Raw genomic sequence first — 17,397 nt, forward strand, 5'->3', positions numbered from 1 at the left:
TCCCGAAGCGAGCGGCAGAATTTTAGACGGAAAAATGGGTTGTGTTTCTATTGTGGTGATTCTACTCATGTTATATCAGCATGCTCTAAGCGCACTAAAAAGCTTGGTAAATCTGTTTCCATTTGCACCTTACCGTCTAAGTTTATTCTATCTGTGACCCTGATTTGCTCTTTGTCATCTATTACCACGGACGCCTATGTCGACTCTGGCGCCGCTTTGAGTCTTATGGATTGGTCCTTTGCCAAACGCTGTGGGTATGATTTAGAGCCTTTGGAGACTCCTATTCCTCTGAAGGGGATTGACTCCACCCCATTGGCTAATAATAAACCACAATACTGGACACAAGTAACTATGCGTATTAATCCGGATCACCAGGAGATTATTCGCTTTCTGGTGCTGTATAATCTACATGATGATTTGGTGCTAGGATTGCCTTGGCTGCAATCTCACAACCCAGTCCTCGACTGGAGAGCTATGTCTGTGTTGAGCTGGGGATGTAAGGGGGCTCATGGGGATGTACCTGTGGTTTCCATTTCATCATCTATTCCCTCTGAAATTCCTGAGTTCCTGTCTGACTATCGTGACGTCTTTGAAGAATCCAAGCTTGGTTCGTTACCTCTGCACCGAGAGTGCGATTGTGCCATAGATTTAATCCCGGGTAGTAAATACCCAAAGGGTCGTTTATTTAATCTGTCTGTGCCTGAACATGCTGCTATGCGAGAATATATAAAGGAGTCCTTGGAAAAGGGACATATTCGTCCATCGTCATCTCCCTTAGGAGCCGGTTTTTTCTTTGTGTCAAAAAAAGACGGCTCTTTGAGACCATGTATTGATTATCGGCTTTTGAATAAAATCACTGTTAAATATCAATACCCATTGCCGTTGCTGACTGATTTGTTTGCTCGCATAAAGGGGGCCAAGTGGTTCTCTAAGATTGACCTTCGTGGGGCGTATAATTTGGTGCGAATCAGGCAGGGGGATGAGTGGAAAACCGCATTTAATACGCCCGAGGGCCACTTTGAGTATTTAGTGATGCCTTTTGGTCTTTCTAATGCTCCGTCAGTTTTCCAGTCCTTTATGCATGATATTTTTCGCGATTATTTGGATAAATTTATGATTGTGTATCTGGATGATATTCTGATTTTTTCGGATGACTGGGACTCTCATGTCCAGCAAGTCAGGAGGGTTTTTCAGGTTTTGCGGTCTAATTCTTTGTGTGTGAAGGGTTCTAAGTGTGTTTTTGGGGTACAGAGGATTTCCTTTTTGGGATATATTTTTTCCCCCTCTTCCATTGAAATGGATCCTGTCAAGGTTCAAGCTATTTGTGATTGGACGCAGCCCTCTTCTCTTAAGAGTCTTCAGAAATTTTTGGGCTTTGCTAACTTTTATCGTCGATTTATTGCTGGTTTTTCGGATATTGCTAAGCCATTGACCGATTTGACTAAGAAGGGTGCTGATGTTGCTGATTGGTCCCCTGATGCTGTGGAGGCCTTTCGGGAGCTTAAGCGCCGTTTTTCCTCTGCCCCTGTGTTGCGTCAGCCTGATGTTGCTCTACCTTTTCAGGTTGAGGTCGACGCTTCTGAGATCGGAGCTGGGGCAGTGTTGTCGCAGAAAAGTTCTGACTGCTCCGTGATGAGGCCTTGTGCCTTCTTTTCCCGTAAATTTTCGCCTGCTGAGCGGAATTATGATGTTGGGAATCGGGAGCTTTTGGCCATGAAGTGGGCTTTTGAGGAGTGGCGCCATTGGCTTGAGGGGGCCAGACATCAGGTGGTGGTATTGACTGACCACAAAAATTTGATTTATCTTGAGACCGCCAGGCGCCTGAATCCTAGACAGGCGCGCTGGTCATTATTTTTCTCTCGGTTTAATTTTGTGGTGTCATACCTACCGGGTTCTAAGAATGTTAAGGCGGATGCCCTTTCTAGGAGTTTTGAGCCTGACTCGCCTGGTAACTCTGAGCCCACAGGTATCCTTAAGGATGGAGTGGTATTGTCAGCCGTTTCTCCAGACCTGCGGCGGGCCTTGCAGGAGTTTCAGGCGGATAGACCTGATCGTTGCCCACCTGATAAACTGTTTGTTCCTGATGATTGGACCAGTAGAGTCATCTCTGAGGTTCATTCTTCTGCGTTGGCAGGTCATCCTGGCATTTTTGGTACCAGGGATTTGGTGGCAAGGTCCTTCTGGTGGCCTTCCCTGTCACGAGATGTGCGAGGCTTTGTGCAGTCTTGTGACGTTTGTGCTCGGGCCAAGCCTTGTTGTTCTCGGGCTAGTGGATTATTGTTGCCCTTGCCTATTCCTAAGAGGCCTTGGACGCACATCTCGATGGATTTTATTTCAGATCTGCCTGTTTCTCAGAAGATGTCTGTCATCTGGGTGGTGTGTGACCGTTTCTCTAAGATGGTCCATTTGGTTCCTCTGCCCAAGTTGCCTTCTTCTTCCGAGTTGGTTCCTCTGTTTTTTCAAAATGTTGTTCGTTTGCATGGTATTCCTGAGAATATCGTTTCTGACAGAGGGACCCAATTCGTGTCTAGATTTTGGCGGGCATTCTGTGCTAGGATGGGCATAGATTTATCTTTTTCGTCCGCTTTCCATCCTCAGACGAATGGCCAGACCGAGCGGATTAATCAGACCCTGGAGACATATCTGAGGTGTTTTGTGTCTGCTGACCAGGATGATTGGGTTGCTTTTTTGCCATTGGCGGAGTTCGCTCTCAATAATCGGGCCAGCTCTGCCACTTTGGTGTCCCCGTTTTTCTGTAATTCGGGGTTTCATCCTCGATTTTTCTCTGGTCAGGTGGAATCTTCGGATTGTCCTGGAGTGGATGCTGTGGTGGAGAGATTGCATCAGATCTGGGGGCAGGTGGTGGACAATTTGAGGTTGTCCCAGGAGAAGACTCAGCTTTTTGCCAACCGCCACCGTCGTGTTGGTCCTCGGCTTTGTGTTGGGGATTTGGTGTGGTTGTCTTCTCGTTTTGTCCCTATGAGGGTCTCTTCTCCTAAGTTTAAGCCTCGGTTCATCGGCCCGTATAAGATATTGGAGATTCTTAACCCTGTTTCCTTCCGTTTGGACCTCCCTGCATCCTTTTCTATTCATAACGTTTTTCATCGGTCATTATTGCGCAGGTATGAGGTACCGGTTGTGCCTTCCGTTGAGCCTCCTGCTCCGGTGTTGGTTGAGGGTGAGTTGGAGTACGTTGTGGAGAAAATCTTAGACTCTCGTGTTTCCAGACGGAGACTCCAGTATCTGGTCAAGTGGAAGGGATACGGCCAGGAGGATAATTCTTGGGTGAATGCATCTGATGTTCATGCCTCTGATCTGGTTCGTGCCTTTCACAGGGCCCATCCTGATCGCCCTGGTGGTTCTGGTGAGGGTTCGGTGCCCCCTCCTTGAGGGGGGGGTACTGTTGTGAATTTGGATTCTGGGCTCCCCCGGTGGCTACTGGTGGAATTGAACTGGTGTCTTCATCTTCTCTGTTCACCTGTTCCCATCAAGATGTGGGAGTCGCTATATAACCTTGCTGCTCTGTTAGTTGCTTGCCGGTCAACAATGTTATCAGAAGCCTCTCTGTGCTTGTTCCTGCTCCTAGACAACTACTAGATAAGTTGGACTCTTGTCCATGTTTGTTTTTGCATTTTTGTTCCAGTTCACAGCTGTAGTTTCGTTACTGTGTCTGGAAAGCTCTTGTGAACAGGAATTGCCACTCTGGTGTTATGAGTTAATGCCAGAGTTTTAAAGTAATTTCTGGATGGTGTTTTGATAGGGTTTTCAGCTGACCATGAAAGTGTCCTTTCTGTCTTCTGCTATGTAGTAAGTGGACCTCAAATTTGCTAAACCTATTTTCATACTACGTTTGTTATTTCATCTTAATTCACCGCCAATACATGTGGGGGGCCTCTGTCTCCTTTCGGGGTATTTCTCTAGAGGTGAGCTAGGACTAATATTTTCCTCTGCTAGCATTATTTAGTCCTCCGGCTGGTGCTGGGCATCTAGAATCAACGTAGGCATGCTACCCGGCCACTGCTAGTTGTGCGTTAGGTTTAGTTCATGGTCAGCTCAGTTCCCATCTTCCAAGAGCTAGTTCCGATATATGCTTATGCTATGTTCTCTTGCCATTGAGATCATGACAGGCAGTATTATAGTAGTTATATTCTTGTACACAGGGCAGTATTATAATAGTTATATTCTTGTGCATAGGGGCAGTATTACAGTGGTTATATTCTTGTACATAGGGTCCGTATTATAGTAGTTATATTCTTGTACATGGAACAGTATTATAGTAGTTATATTCTTGTACATAGGGGCAGTATTATCATAGTTATATTCTTGTTCATAGGGGCAGTATTATAGTAGTTATATTCTTGTACATGGGGCAGTATTATAGTAGTTATATTCTTGTACATAGGAGCAGTATTATAGTAGTTATATTCTTGTACATAGGGGCAGTATTATAGTAGTTATATTCTTGTACATAGGGGCAGTATTATAGTAGTTATATTCTTGTACATAGGGCAGTATTATAGTAGTTATATTCTTGTACATAGGAGCAGTATTATAGTAGTTATATTCTTGTACATAGGGGCAGTATTTTAGTAGTTATATTCTTGTACATAGGGGCAGTATTATAGTAGTTATATTCTTGTACATAGGGGCAGTATTATAGTAGTTATATTCTTGTACATAGGGGGCAGTATTATAGTAGTTATATTCTTGTACATAGGAGCAGTATTATAGTATTATAGTAGTTATATTCTTGTACATAGGGGCAGTATTATAGTAGTTATATTCTTGTACATAGGGGCAGTATTATAGTAGTTATATTCTTGTACATAGGGGGCAGTATTATAGTAGTTATATTCTTGTACATAGGAGCAGTATTATAGTATTATAGTAGTTATATTCTTGTACATAGGGGCAGTATTATAGTAGTTATATTCTTGTACATAGGGGCAGTATTATAGTAGTTATTTTCTTGTACATAGGGGCAGTATTATAATAAATATATTTTTGTACATAAAGAGAAGTATCATTGTAATTGTATTATTGTGTATTGGAAGGTCTCCCATCATTATTTTCACACTTTTGAACACAACTGATTTTTTTAAGTTTTATTTTTAATCTTAAGCACAGATAGGACTTTTCACCGGTGACTGCCTTCTGCTTGGAAACCGCACTGCACAGTTTCAATATTTTAAATATGACCCATAGATCTGCTCTGAAAATTGCTGCACGTTTATGTGCAGGAATAGATGAATATTTCAGAATGCAGCTGTCATATCTAAGCATCAAACAATCACATCTAGGTTCTTATGTCGAGCTTTGTAAATTAAAGGGTCCTCTATACCTCTTGATGACTCATGAGAATATTTCCCATTGTTCATTTGCATAAAACACTTCTGACATTTTTACTGCTGTATAAAGAAAAGGAAAAAATGGAAATAACTTCTCTATCGGTAATGAAATCAAGCATGCATCCTGATATATTAATGAAGGGCAGAATCACTGATTGTACTGCGGTTTTGCAGTATTGGACACGTTAGTTTTAGAAATTACCAGATCAATATTGAAGTGAATCAAATTTGGCTTTAATTTTACAAAATAAAATTGGACTTTCCAGAATTTCATTTTTTTTTTGCCATATGCTTCTGACAAATCCAGAGTAATGGTGGCTCATCTCTCATGGTCCTTTGATGGTGTTCTTCTATTTTTTGTCTTTTATTTTGTCTTCTAGATGTGACTCTCATTTACTATTCCCCCCGCCATCATGTGGGTTGAATGTGCATCAATGACGTATGTTCCCCTAAACATGTCTTGCACCCCATATAATGACTTGGGACTTATTGAATGCAAGTCCAGAAAAAAAGCTTAAAAGTCATTAGAAAGAAGATAGAAGTGTGAATAGGCGATCAGAGGACTGGCGGCAGCCGAAAAGGTACACGAAGGGCCAAAAAGTGGAGAATATAATTTTTATTTTATCAGTTTTTAGGAAAATCATACTTATATCACGCAAACTAAATTTTCCAATTGAATTTAGAAAATTTGCTCAAATTTAATTTTTTGGAAATTGACTTAACTTTGGTTGCATTTTAGAGCAGAATTTGACTAAATTAAAAGCGAGAAAAATGTCAAAGGAAAAAAAGTAAGAAAAGTAATATCTCGTATTAGAAAAATATACTTGAGGGTAAATAAAAATAAATATTTGTCTCTTTAGAGAGGACGAAAACTCTGGCGACAATTATTAAAACGATCCTTGACACATGAGTTAGGATAAAAGCCAAACCAGAATCTCAATTTGTAGACATGGTGTTTCGGGTTACTGCCCCTCGTCAGTGCAAAGTGTGAGATCTGGTGTGGCCTCCTCATATTGGCATGCCAATTTTAGCATGTCACTATTCACAAAGAGAAATGTTACTCCTTGAATTATGGTCAGAAGCCTCTCATATAGCCAAACCAGATCTCATACTTTGCACTTAAGAGAAGTAGCACCATGAAACACTGTGTCTACAAATTGAGATTCTGGTTTGGCTTTTATCCTAAGCTCATTAACCCTCCGTCACATACAACTGATCTGACAGGCGCTTCTCTTTTACTTTCATTTCTCCTTCCTCACCAGATTGTGAGGAAAGCCCCTCCCTCCAGGTAGTCTCCTGTCTCTTGAAGGTCTGTGAAACCTGATATCACAGTTGGATTTCAGAGCTTCAGGGGAGAGGATATAGCTGCACAGATCTCTCAGGCTCATTGTATGTGAATACGTCACATTCAGTAAGGTTGGTATTTTATGTTTTTATTCATCACAATAGTTTATTTAGCTTGTTTTATGAATGTATAGCACAAAATGTGAGGATATTTCATAGAAATAAGGGAGATTTTATAAAAGAAAGTGTGCTGCTCAGGCATATACAGTAGTTTCCTAACATATTCCTTCTCTTGCTTCAGATTATCTACTGAAATGGAGAGGAAAATGTACAATTTATCCAAACAACTTGATGTTGAGGAAATAACAAACATGCTGTTAGATGATAGAGACCTCACACTGAATGAGGATTTAGGAGAGGAAAGTGAGATTGATTCTCATGATGAGGTGGAAGAATGTGTCCTGGATTCTGAAACAGAGCAAGATGGTGACAGTGGTGAGGATGAAGAAGTTGGATCATATTATATTGGAAAAGATAAAAATACTAAATGGAACAAGAAGCCATTCCAGAAAAAACGTAGGGAACCTTTAAACATTATTACTCACCTTCCTGCAGTAATAGGAACTGCACGTAATGCAAAAACTGCAGTTGAATGCTGGAACAGTATATTTACAGATGACATTCTGGACTCTATTGTCACATATACCAACCAATATATAGACATTATAAAGGACAAGTACATCTGCAACAGAACCATCAAGCCCACAGATGAAATAGAACTGCGTGCTTTTTTTGGATTACTGTACCTTGCAGGAGCTTATAGGGCAAATAGACAAAGTTTGGAGGAACTTTGGGGTAAAGATGGGGATGGAGTTGAAAAATTTAGCCTTGTTATGTCCATAAACAGATTCAAGATTCTAATTCGTTGCCTTCGGTTTGACGACAGAACTACCCGAACCGAACGCAAAACACATGACCGACTTGCTCCAATTCGTGATATATTTCAAAGATTTGTTGTAAACTGTAAACAAAGTTATTACCCTGGAGAGAATCTCACTATTGACGAAATGCTCCCTGGTTTTCGTGGTAGATGTGCCTTTCATCAATATATTCTGTAGAGATCAGACTGAACCAAAGAATCCATTTTGTCTTCCTCCTGAGAAATCTGATAGATACAGCAAGAAGTATATTTCTGCAAACTTGACATCTTCTTTGTTTTGTTAGTAATCACGCGCACATTCCTCCTTGAAATTGTAGCTTTTTTATCCACATACCAAATAATTGTAACTCTACACTAGAATAGACTTGCTTTGTAAGTGATTATGAAATATGAGCGCTTATGCGCATGTCTGAAAAATGTCTAAACTTTTTATCTATATAAAGAAGGGATCGTGCCCAGTGAGGAGAGGCGTGCTCTGAGGCCATCCCTATGTATGAACACACAACCTTTGTGCTGCGTGTCATTTATTTGGATCCCATCCAGGAAGCCAGGGACGGAGAGGACTCAACATTCTTTGGCGCCCGAACAGGGACCCGAGGCGAGAGTATCTACTCAAGATTCACCTGTGGATACGGACAACGGAGATCTGGGATAATGGACGGCAAATGAACTGAAAAACCTGGCCAGGTAAGAGACATTATTAGTTCTCTTTTATCTGCCCTGTATTATCCGAAAGATCTCTATGAGCCGTGTCACGCTGGGTTAGTCTAGTAGTGAGTAGATACCTATAAAACTCGGGTTACCATATTGTATAGATTTATAAGTCCTGTCCCTGGCAGTGTGTGAACAGTGTGAAGGTTGTGGCATGTTGTGAAAGAAGAGCAAAAGTACGTAGAAAATAAGCCGAAATAGTTGGGGTATAAGCCTTATACACGGAAGTCAGCCTAACTGGGTCATGTGCTTGCGTCCTTTCGAGGAGACCTCCGCCCATGCTTGACTATTCATTAAGTGCTTAACCTCCTTCATTTCTGGATAAGGTTTGATAGAATGAGCCCAGGACGCGGTTTCATGAGCCTGGGACAAGTATGCTAACTGAGACAGAAAGTTTTGTGATCTGTATGGTGTTGCTGAGTCTGTTTGCATGTGCAATAGCACTCAAGTACGTCCTGCATATTAGAAGAAACGGAGCAGACGAGCCTTTCAATATTTTAGCTCCCTAGGAGAGAAGGCAACGAGACATCACCACAGTGATTGTCCAAACGTCACCTGGGGTAGAAATAGCAAATATTAAAAGGATATTTTAGCTCCCTAGGAGAGAAGGCAACGAGACATCACCACAGAGTAAGTGATTGTCCAAACGTCACCTGGGGTAGACATAGCTAAAATGGGAAATAAACAGACAAAAACCGTCTTAGGACAAGTGGAAGCAGCAGATATCATACAGGAAAGATGTGGAAAGACAGTCAGAAAAGCAGATTAGAAGGGTAAGAGAAAAATTGGGAATTTCAGAAGCACTTGTGTTCAGCACAGAATGGGAAAGAATGAGCAAGGAACGAGGTAATAGATGGATTTTTGTAAGTTTGATTGTCTAGACAAAGGAAATTGTTAAGTTGCTGGAAGATTATTTCTTTTTGGCGCAAAGCCAATTTTTTAGAAATCCTTATAACTTTTTGTCTGAACATAATTTTGAAGTTCTGTTTTTATCAAAGTGATATGTTTTGATTGATAATTCTTCGTGCAAAAAATTAGCATTTGGCATTTTGCCAAGTTTTTGTTACAATGTTTGAGAAACAAAAGGAAAAGTTCAAAGCCGCTACTCCAGACTGGAGGACGTTAGAACAACCAAATATTGTGAAACAACGATGTTTAGGAATAGCCATGGATATAAAAGAAAATCATAAGCCTGTCAGAATAGCTGAGGGTTATGATGGGGTAATTCGAACACTGCCATATACTGTGCCCCTAGAGGTCTCATTAGGACCTAAATGTTTTGCATCCAGATTTTTGTATGCCAGAGGTGCCCCAACATGTTTGTTGGGAACTGATGTCCTAAAGAAATTAGAAGCTAATATCAATTTTAGGAAAGATGGCACAGTTATGTTGACTATCCCTGATGATGCAGAATCATTAGAACAATATGTCAGAATTCAGGCTTTTGAGGATTTTACGGAAGAGAAAGAATACACCACAGATCTAGACCTCTCAATGATCCCAGAAACACTGTGGGCACAGGGTGACACTGATGTGGGATTATTGCATATCTCTCCTGTAAAATTATCTGTGCAACCAGGAACTGTTCTCCCACAGCTCAGACAATACCCTGTGAGTGCCCAACAGGAACTAGCGATTACAAAACAGATAGAGGAATACAGAGAGAAAGGAGTTTTGGTAGAGATACAATCACCTGCTAACACTCCTCTGTATCCAGTCAAGAAGAGAACTCTTGATAAGAGTTCTACACCCAAATATCGTATGGTACATGATCTAAGAGAAATAAACAAGGTTCTAGATCCAATCACCCCAGTTGTACCCAATCCTCATACGTTATTATCACAGATACCAGTCAGTTCTCAAGTATTTACTGTAATAGATCTTTCAAATGCATTTTTTCTCGGTTCCTTTACACCAAGATAGTTGGCATTTGTTTGCATTTACATTTAAGGGCAAACAGTTGGCGTGGACACGCCTTCCACAGGGAATGATACACTCCCCTACTCTTTATTCAAATGCCCTACAAACAGTCCTTCAGAGGTTTGAACCTGAACCACAGGTAGTAATTTTGCAGTGGGATATTAAACCAGGTCCAACCAAAACACATTTCCATGGCCAGACATTTGCGGCTACAGTGTTCTTTGCTGCTCCCCTCTACTATCACATTTGCAAGGCTTCAGACTCTTAATTTAGCAACACTGCTACCTCTCGAGTCTGAAGGGGGGAATAAGGACACTGATCCACACGCAAATTTTTTCCCTACAGACACACATGATTGTACAGAGCTCATTTTACAAGAAACGGTAGGCTTACCCAATGTATCCGAAACACCACTTCAAAATCCAGATTTAGAGCTGTTTATAGATGGTAGTAGGTTTGCAGATGACACAGGTAACTTCCATACAGGGTATGCAGTTGTGTCAGAATCTGAAACTCTCAAAGCAGAACCGCTTCCACCGAAACAGTCTGCACAAGAAGCAGAACTAACAGCATTGATTGAAGCACTAAAAATAGCTGAGAATCAGACAGCTAATATATACACTGATTCTAGGTATGCACATGGTATTGTGTTTGATTTTGGAGTAATCTGGAGAGCTAGAGGTTACATGACAGCGTCAGGACAACCTGTAAAACATGCTTCTCTGATCAAACAGATCTTAGAGGCTGCACAAGAAACAAAAGAAGTAGCAGTAATTAAGGTAGCTGCACATGTGAGACTCGACACTAGGGAATCTAGGGGAAATGATAGGGCTGACAAAGCAGCCAAAGCAGCAGCAGTTAAACCCTTACAACAGGTTCATACTGTAAACCCCACAGAAAATACTGAAGATAGACTGAGACAAGCACAGGAAGATGCAGGAGAAGAGGAGAGGGACAGGTGGAAAAAGGAAGGGGCAGAAGAACAAGCAGGAATTTGGAAGAAAGATGGACTAATATGTCTACCTAGAGCCTGGTACCCGATTGTAGTTGGTGGACTGCACCACCCTACTCATGTGTCTGCAAATGCAATGACACTGCTGGCAAAGCAAGTCTGGTTGGCTCCAGGTTTTGGCAACTATGCAAGAGACTATTGTGCTGCATGCGCTATATGCCTGGCACATAATCCCGGACAGACAACAAAGACCCCTATGAAGCACCACGTCCGACCTCTCTACCCGTTCCAGCGATTACAGATAGACTTTATCCAGCTGCCAAAAAGTAATGGGTATGAGTATGTGCTGGTGTGTGTGGACATGTTCTCAGGGTGGCCAGAGGCCTATCCAGTTCGGAAGGCTTCAGCTAAAAACACTGCTGTAAAGCTAGTTGCCGAACTGATACCCCGTTACGGTCTCCCTGAAGTGATCGAGTCAGATAGGGGTACTCATTTTACTGGAGAAATATTTCAAAATGTACTGAAAATGTTGGGTGTTGAAAGTCAGTTACACACTCCGTATCATCCTCAAAGTTCTGGTAAGGTGGAACGCATGAATGGAACTTTAAAATTAAAAATACAGAAAGCCATGGCTGAAACAGGAAAGCCTTGGACAGAATGCCTTCCACTGGCCCTGTACTCAATACGCAATACCCCAAGGGGTAAGACTAAACTGTCTCCATATGAAATTTTATTTGGCAGGACTGCCAATTTAGGATGTTATTTTCCACAACAACTTGTATTAAATATTGAGTCATTGACTTCTTATGTACAAAATCTTCAGAAACAATTAACTAAGGTGCATGCACAAGTTTTTGCTTCCCTTCCAGATCCTGACAACACTGAAGGAAGTCACAAGTTGGAACCAGGTGATCAAGTCTATGTAAAAAGACACACCAGAAAGGCTCTTGAACCAAGATTTGACGGACCCTTCCAAGTCCTGTTGACAACACCTACATCAGTCAAGCTTGAAGGAAAGGCATCATGGATACATGCAAGCCATTGCAAAAGAGCAGTATAAAACTCATGATATTGATGTTAATAGTATTAACCACAACGAAGGCATGGGAAAGACTAAATTCTCTAACCCCTTTGAACAATAGATTCGTACAACATCATAGAAAATTAGTGCATGATTTGTTAAATAATATGCAACCTTTGGCAGATTGTTGGATCTGTACCCATTCACCAGTATCAGCTACAAGTATACCTTTTCTAGCAGTTCCCGTGTCAGCAGAAGAAATATTCGCTTGGCCTGATTGTTCAGACAAACTGGCCAACAACCAAACTGGTAATACTAGGCTGTGGAATACTACAATCGCCATACCAATTGTGGGATGGGTAGAATTTCCTTGGTGGCAGGGTAATCTCTCAGGGAGTAATACACATCTACAATATTTAGCATTCAGGGGAGGAAAATGGGTACCTAGAGATAAGACTAGATTAACTGATTTAGGACAGGTCCCCACAGAAAATCTACAGCTCAGTTTCAGTACAACCGTCCCTTCCTCTGATGCTTTTAAACCTGTAGTATTGGAAAGATACATACATAATAGAAAATGGGAACATTCTGAGTTGTTCCCCCAAGGTGATGCAAACAGTTGTACAAGTAAGCCAGGGAACCTGATTTGTAATGAATCCGATGAGTATGTCAAAGGAATGCCTGTATGTGGGAATCCCGCAGCCGGGTACTGTAGTCCTTTGGGACAAAAACCCTCTTGGTGTATGCTTCAGAATGTATCTAGTTTTGTGGATTTGGCTCATAGATTGGTATTACAGCACTCAGCTTTATGGGATCTGCCTGAAGGTACATTTTGGATATGCGGAGAAGGAGCATATAAATGGCTTCCCGTAGGTATAAAGGGTACTTGTACATTAGGACGCCTAACCCCGGCTACTTTCATAATTTCAAATAAACAAGTGAATATGCAAGCCGTGCCCAAGCACACACTGTATAAAAGAGCTGCAGACAATTCACCACGTCCTTCGGGAAGGCCACATATAGTACAGATGGGAATTTCTAACAAAATTGCTAGTACCATTTTTATTTATCCTATGTTAACACAAATGTGGGATAAATTAGTTAGAGCCACGGATTATCTAGATGATCAAATTTGGGATATATTGGATATACTAAACACTAGTATAGCTGTACAGAATCAGCTTATAATAGTCATCAACCAACATACTCTGGTATTGGATTACCTAACTGCCTCACAAGGGGGTATGTGTCAAATCATTGGACCCACCTGCTGTCATTATATAGACCCGAATAGTATTATGAGTATGACATTTAAATTAAAAGACGTACAACGTACAGAGATCAGTATGACAAAGACAATGACCAGAACAAGGATAGCTGGTGGTCTGATACCTTCTCATTTCTTAACCCAGCCAACTGGTTCAGAGGGATCAGTGGGTGGATTGCTGGGATTATGCAGAGCATAATACATATAGCTATAATTATTGTAATTATATATGTATTATTCAAGATTGTGCTCAAGGGTATCTCAGTATGCACAGATAAATTTTGTGTAATAGATGCAAGAGTATAAATTTTCTTCTTTATTCTTATGTTATCCTCTAGTGATTCTAATCAATATTACCGTACTAATTTTTGTTTTTTATATTTTAGTATACTGCTAAAGAAGAAAATAATTTGCGATAGAAGAATTACTACTAGATTTGATTCTCTTATTAAAATATAAGCGTATATATGTGTAATACCAAAAATAAAGGCTTTGTCTTTGGCCCTGTGGTAATATATATAAAAAGAATATGTCAAAGGGGGGAATTGTAGAGATCAGACTGAACCAAAGAATCCATTTTGTCTTCCTCCTGAGAAATCTGATAGATACAGCAAGAAGTATATTTCTGCAAACTTGACATCTTCTTTGTTTTGTTAGTAATCACGCGCACATTCCTCCTTGAAATTGTAGCTTTTTTATCCACATACCAAATAATTGTAACTCTACACTAGAATAGACTTGCTTTGTAAGTGATTATGAAATATGAGCGCTTATGCGCATGTCTGAAAAATGTCTAAACTTTTTATCTATATAAAGAAGGGATCGTGCCCAGTGAGGAGAGGCGTGCTCTGAGGCCATCCCTATGTATGAACACACAACCTTTGTGCTGCGTGTCATTTATTTGGATCCCATCCAGGAAGCCAGGGACGGAGAGGATCCATCAAAGCCAAACAAATATGGAATAAAAATTTATGCCCTTGTTGATGCCAGTAAGACCTACACTTACAACCTGGAAGTTTATGCAGGAAAACAACCAGAAGGTCCTTACTGTGTGAGCAACAAACCCATTGATGTTGTAAAAAGACTGGCTGAACCCTTATTTGGATCGGGTCGCAATATTACAGCTGACAATTGGTTTACAAGTTGTGATCTGATTGATTATCTGAAAATTCAGAAGCTGTCATATGTGGGAACTGTAAGAAAAAACAAAAGGGAATTGCCGCCACAGTTTGTAAGTGTGAAAGAGAGACAACAGTACAGTAGTATGTTTGCATTCCATAATGGAAAGGCTTTAGTTTCCTATGTACCACATGCCAAAAAAATCGTACTTCTTCTATCAACACTTCATGATGATGCTGCCATCGATCCTGGGACTGGGGCAGAAAAAAACCCGGAGATAATTACATTTTACAATGCCACTAAAGGGGGTGTGGATACAGCAGATCAGATGTGCTCCACTTTCAACGTCAGCAGAAACATCAAACGCTGGCCAATGGTCATATTTTTTGCTATGTTGAATTTGGGTGGTAAAAATTCACAAGTGATTTATCTTGAAAACAAGCTTGAACCACTCCGTAGACGATTGTATCTGAAAAAATTGGCCCATGAACTAGTACTTGGAGAGCTACGCAGGAGAAGCGTGAAAACAATCGGTATCCCCTCTCGCCTTCAAGTTCAGCTCAAAAGGTTCCGCCCAGAAGATGATGGTGAAAAGTCACCATCTGCACCACCTCACAAAAGAAGGAGATGCACCACCTGCCAAACGGAAAGCGGAACCAGAAGGCTTTCAAATTATGAATGTCTCAAATGTCATAAAGCAATTTGCCTGACACATGCAAAAATGGTGTGTAATTCTTGCTATTTGCTCTGCAAGTGTGACTTTTCTGGGGAAACCTCAGCATCTACTTCTGATTGAATATGTTTTTAATAGTACTTAAGGTACCTTAAAATTAAGTTTGTGTTCAAAATTTTTCTTTGTACATTTTTTTGAGAGCGTCGAACTGGGGACTATTTGGCGGGAGTTTTGAAAAGTTTGTATTTCATAGTTATTAGTTTTATGTTAAGTAAATGTTTTTTTTTGCAACTGATTATGTGTAGTCTCTTTTATTACATCCCTATGAAGGTCACTGATCACTTTTAGAGCACTGAAATTGCAAACATTAGATATTATAGGTATTTTTCCAGCAGGCGCCTGACAGGCACATTGTATGTGAACTCGTTAGTCCGAATATTGTATGTGACGGAGGGTTAAAGGGTCAATTTTGACTTTTAAAATTTCTACTTCCAATAGGTGTCGCTAGAGTTCAAGTCTTCTTGCTCTATGAAGAGGCAATTTGAATATTTAATTTCCCAGTGGAGCAATGCAAGGCTTAAAAGCCTCCTCACCTTGGCATGTCACTCTCCACAAGGAAAAATGTTACCCATTGAATAAATATGTGTTAAAGTCATCTGATGTAGCAGTACCCTGTTCACATCAGTGGTCAATTTTCTATATTGTACCTTTGCTGGATCTCAGCTCATAGATCCCTGACAATGGACGGTTCGCGTCCGTTCTAGAATGTGAGCCAAACACTCATCAAATGGAAAAATCAACTTTTTTTTTTTTTTTACAAAAAAAATCACAAAATACAAATCCCCCCCGTATGTTATGACATTTCCCTTGCTGTGATTTATACACCTCCCCTTCATATGTTGTATGGAGTGTTGCTTTAATTGGCAATTAGTAGGCGACAGGCAGCGGACGAGTTAATTCTGGAAAGGTCCCCGGATTGTACAGACTCTGGGAGGATTTTCGCCGGAGCGCTTTCACCGCATTACTCCTCCTGCTTCATGGATTCTTTTGTTTGTGTAGGATTCCTTTTTCATCTTTTGTCACAAAGCACTTTGGTTCTGTGTGATCCGGTTGCCAAAAAATGCAATTTTCAATACAAGGGTTTTTTAGTATAATAGTCGCCTATCGTACAATATTACAGACCAAAAGGCGCTGTCTCGTTTCTTTTTGTTTTGGTTTTTTTTGGTTCCTGCAAATTGCCTTTTACGGACAGAGGAGACAATCTGTCTTTGTCGTTTTGTAATATTTTTATTAGGTTGTTAGTTGATGTAAAAGGCCACATTACATAAAAATGTACATCTGTGACAAATGTCTGCCCGCGTGCCGTATACATCAAACCCATCCTTAATTAATGAAGGCAGGAGACTTGGACATGGCGCGTAAGCCTAGTGTGTGGCTACGAGGGCTTGTGTGCGTCATCGTATAACCTCTGAGCCGTAATTTAGTATCTATAGGGCTGTGCTATACCTTATGTGCTGTCCCTACTTTACATCAACCTGTAGACCCCAAGGGATATATATATACCGGTAAACAACCATCCAAGACCACCATCATCAATCGAGGTCACCAAGGACTTTAGGGGAGAAGATCTTCTCTTAAGAATTAAATCTCTAAAATAAAAAAAAAGAAAATGTAATTAAGTATTTATTTCATGTTTTAAAATGTCTTAGAAATGTGAGTCCCATCTTTCGGATCCGAACATTTCTCAAGAACTGGGGCTTCACACAACAAAAGCTTTAAAAAAGGACGGTCACGTTCGAAACGCGTCGCTTTTTTAAAATCTCGCCTTTTGAATATTATTTTAACCTTGATGGAATGAAGTTTTGATACAAATATTTTTATACCAGGAGCTGGAACTTTCCCTTTTTTGTTTGTCTTGACACAGCAAAAACCCGCTGGAGTGGGATCAACTCCCCGTTTCGCCCCATACACTCGCACCTGCTGTAGAATGTATATCCTTATGTCAGGATGGGTTGATATTTTTTTTTTGTAGATCTCCATTTTGGGGGACAATTTGTTAATGCATGTATTTGGAGCTAAAAATCATTTTTGTAACGTTGCTTCACTAAAAATGTTGCACCGTTTAAATTTTGCAGGTTCTTCCTGTCCCTCTATATTCAACT

General features: G+C 40.6%; 1 protein-coding gene across 7 annotated transcripts in view; it reads right to left on the minus strand.

The window, feature by feature from the left end:
* LRRC4C (leucine rich repeat containing 4C) overlaps positions 1-17,397 on the minus strand; it is a 1,072,649-nt gene that overhangs the window by 806,124 nt on the left and 249,128 nt on the right. The window contains exon 2 of one of the 7 annotated variants that reach the window (XM_077287055.1): positions 16,799-16,884. The exons of the other annotated variants lie outside the window; for them this stretch is intronic. The gene's annotated coding sequence lies outside the window, so the exon portion shown is untranslated. The remainder of the gene's footprint in view (positions 1-16,798; positions 16,885-17,397) is intronic. 7 annotated transcript variants of the gene reach the window in all.

The sequence above is a fragment of the Ranitomeya variabilis genome, chromosome 2, assembly GCF_051348905.1.
Source record: "Ranitomeya variabilis isolate aRanVar5 chromosome 2, aRanVar5.hap1, whole genome shotgun sequence".
In the NCBI taxonomy this organism is placed as follows: Eukaryota; Metazoa; Chordata; class Amphibia; order Anura; family Dendrobatidae; genus Ranitomeya; species Ranitomeya variabilis.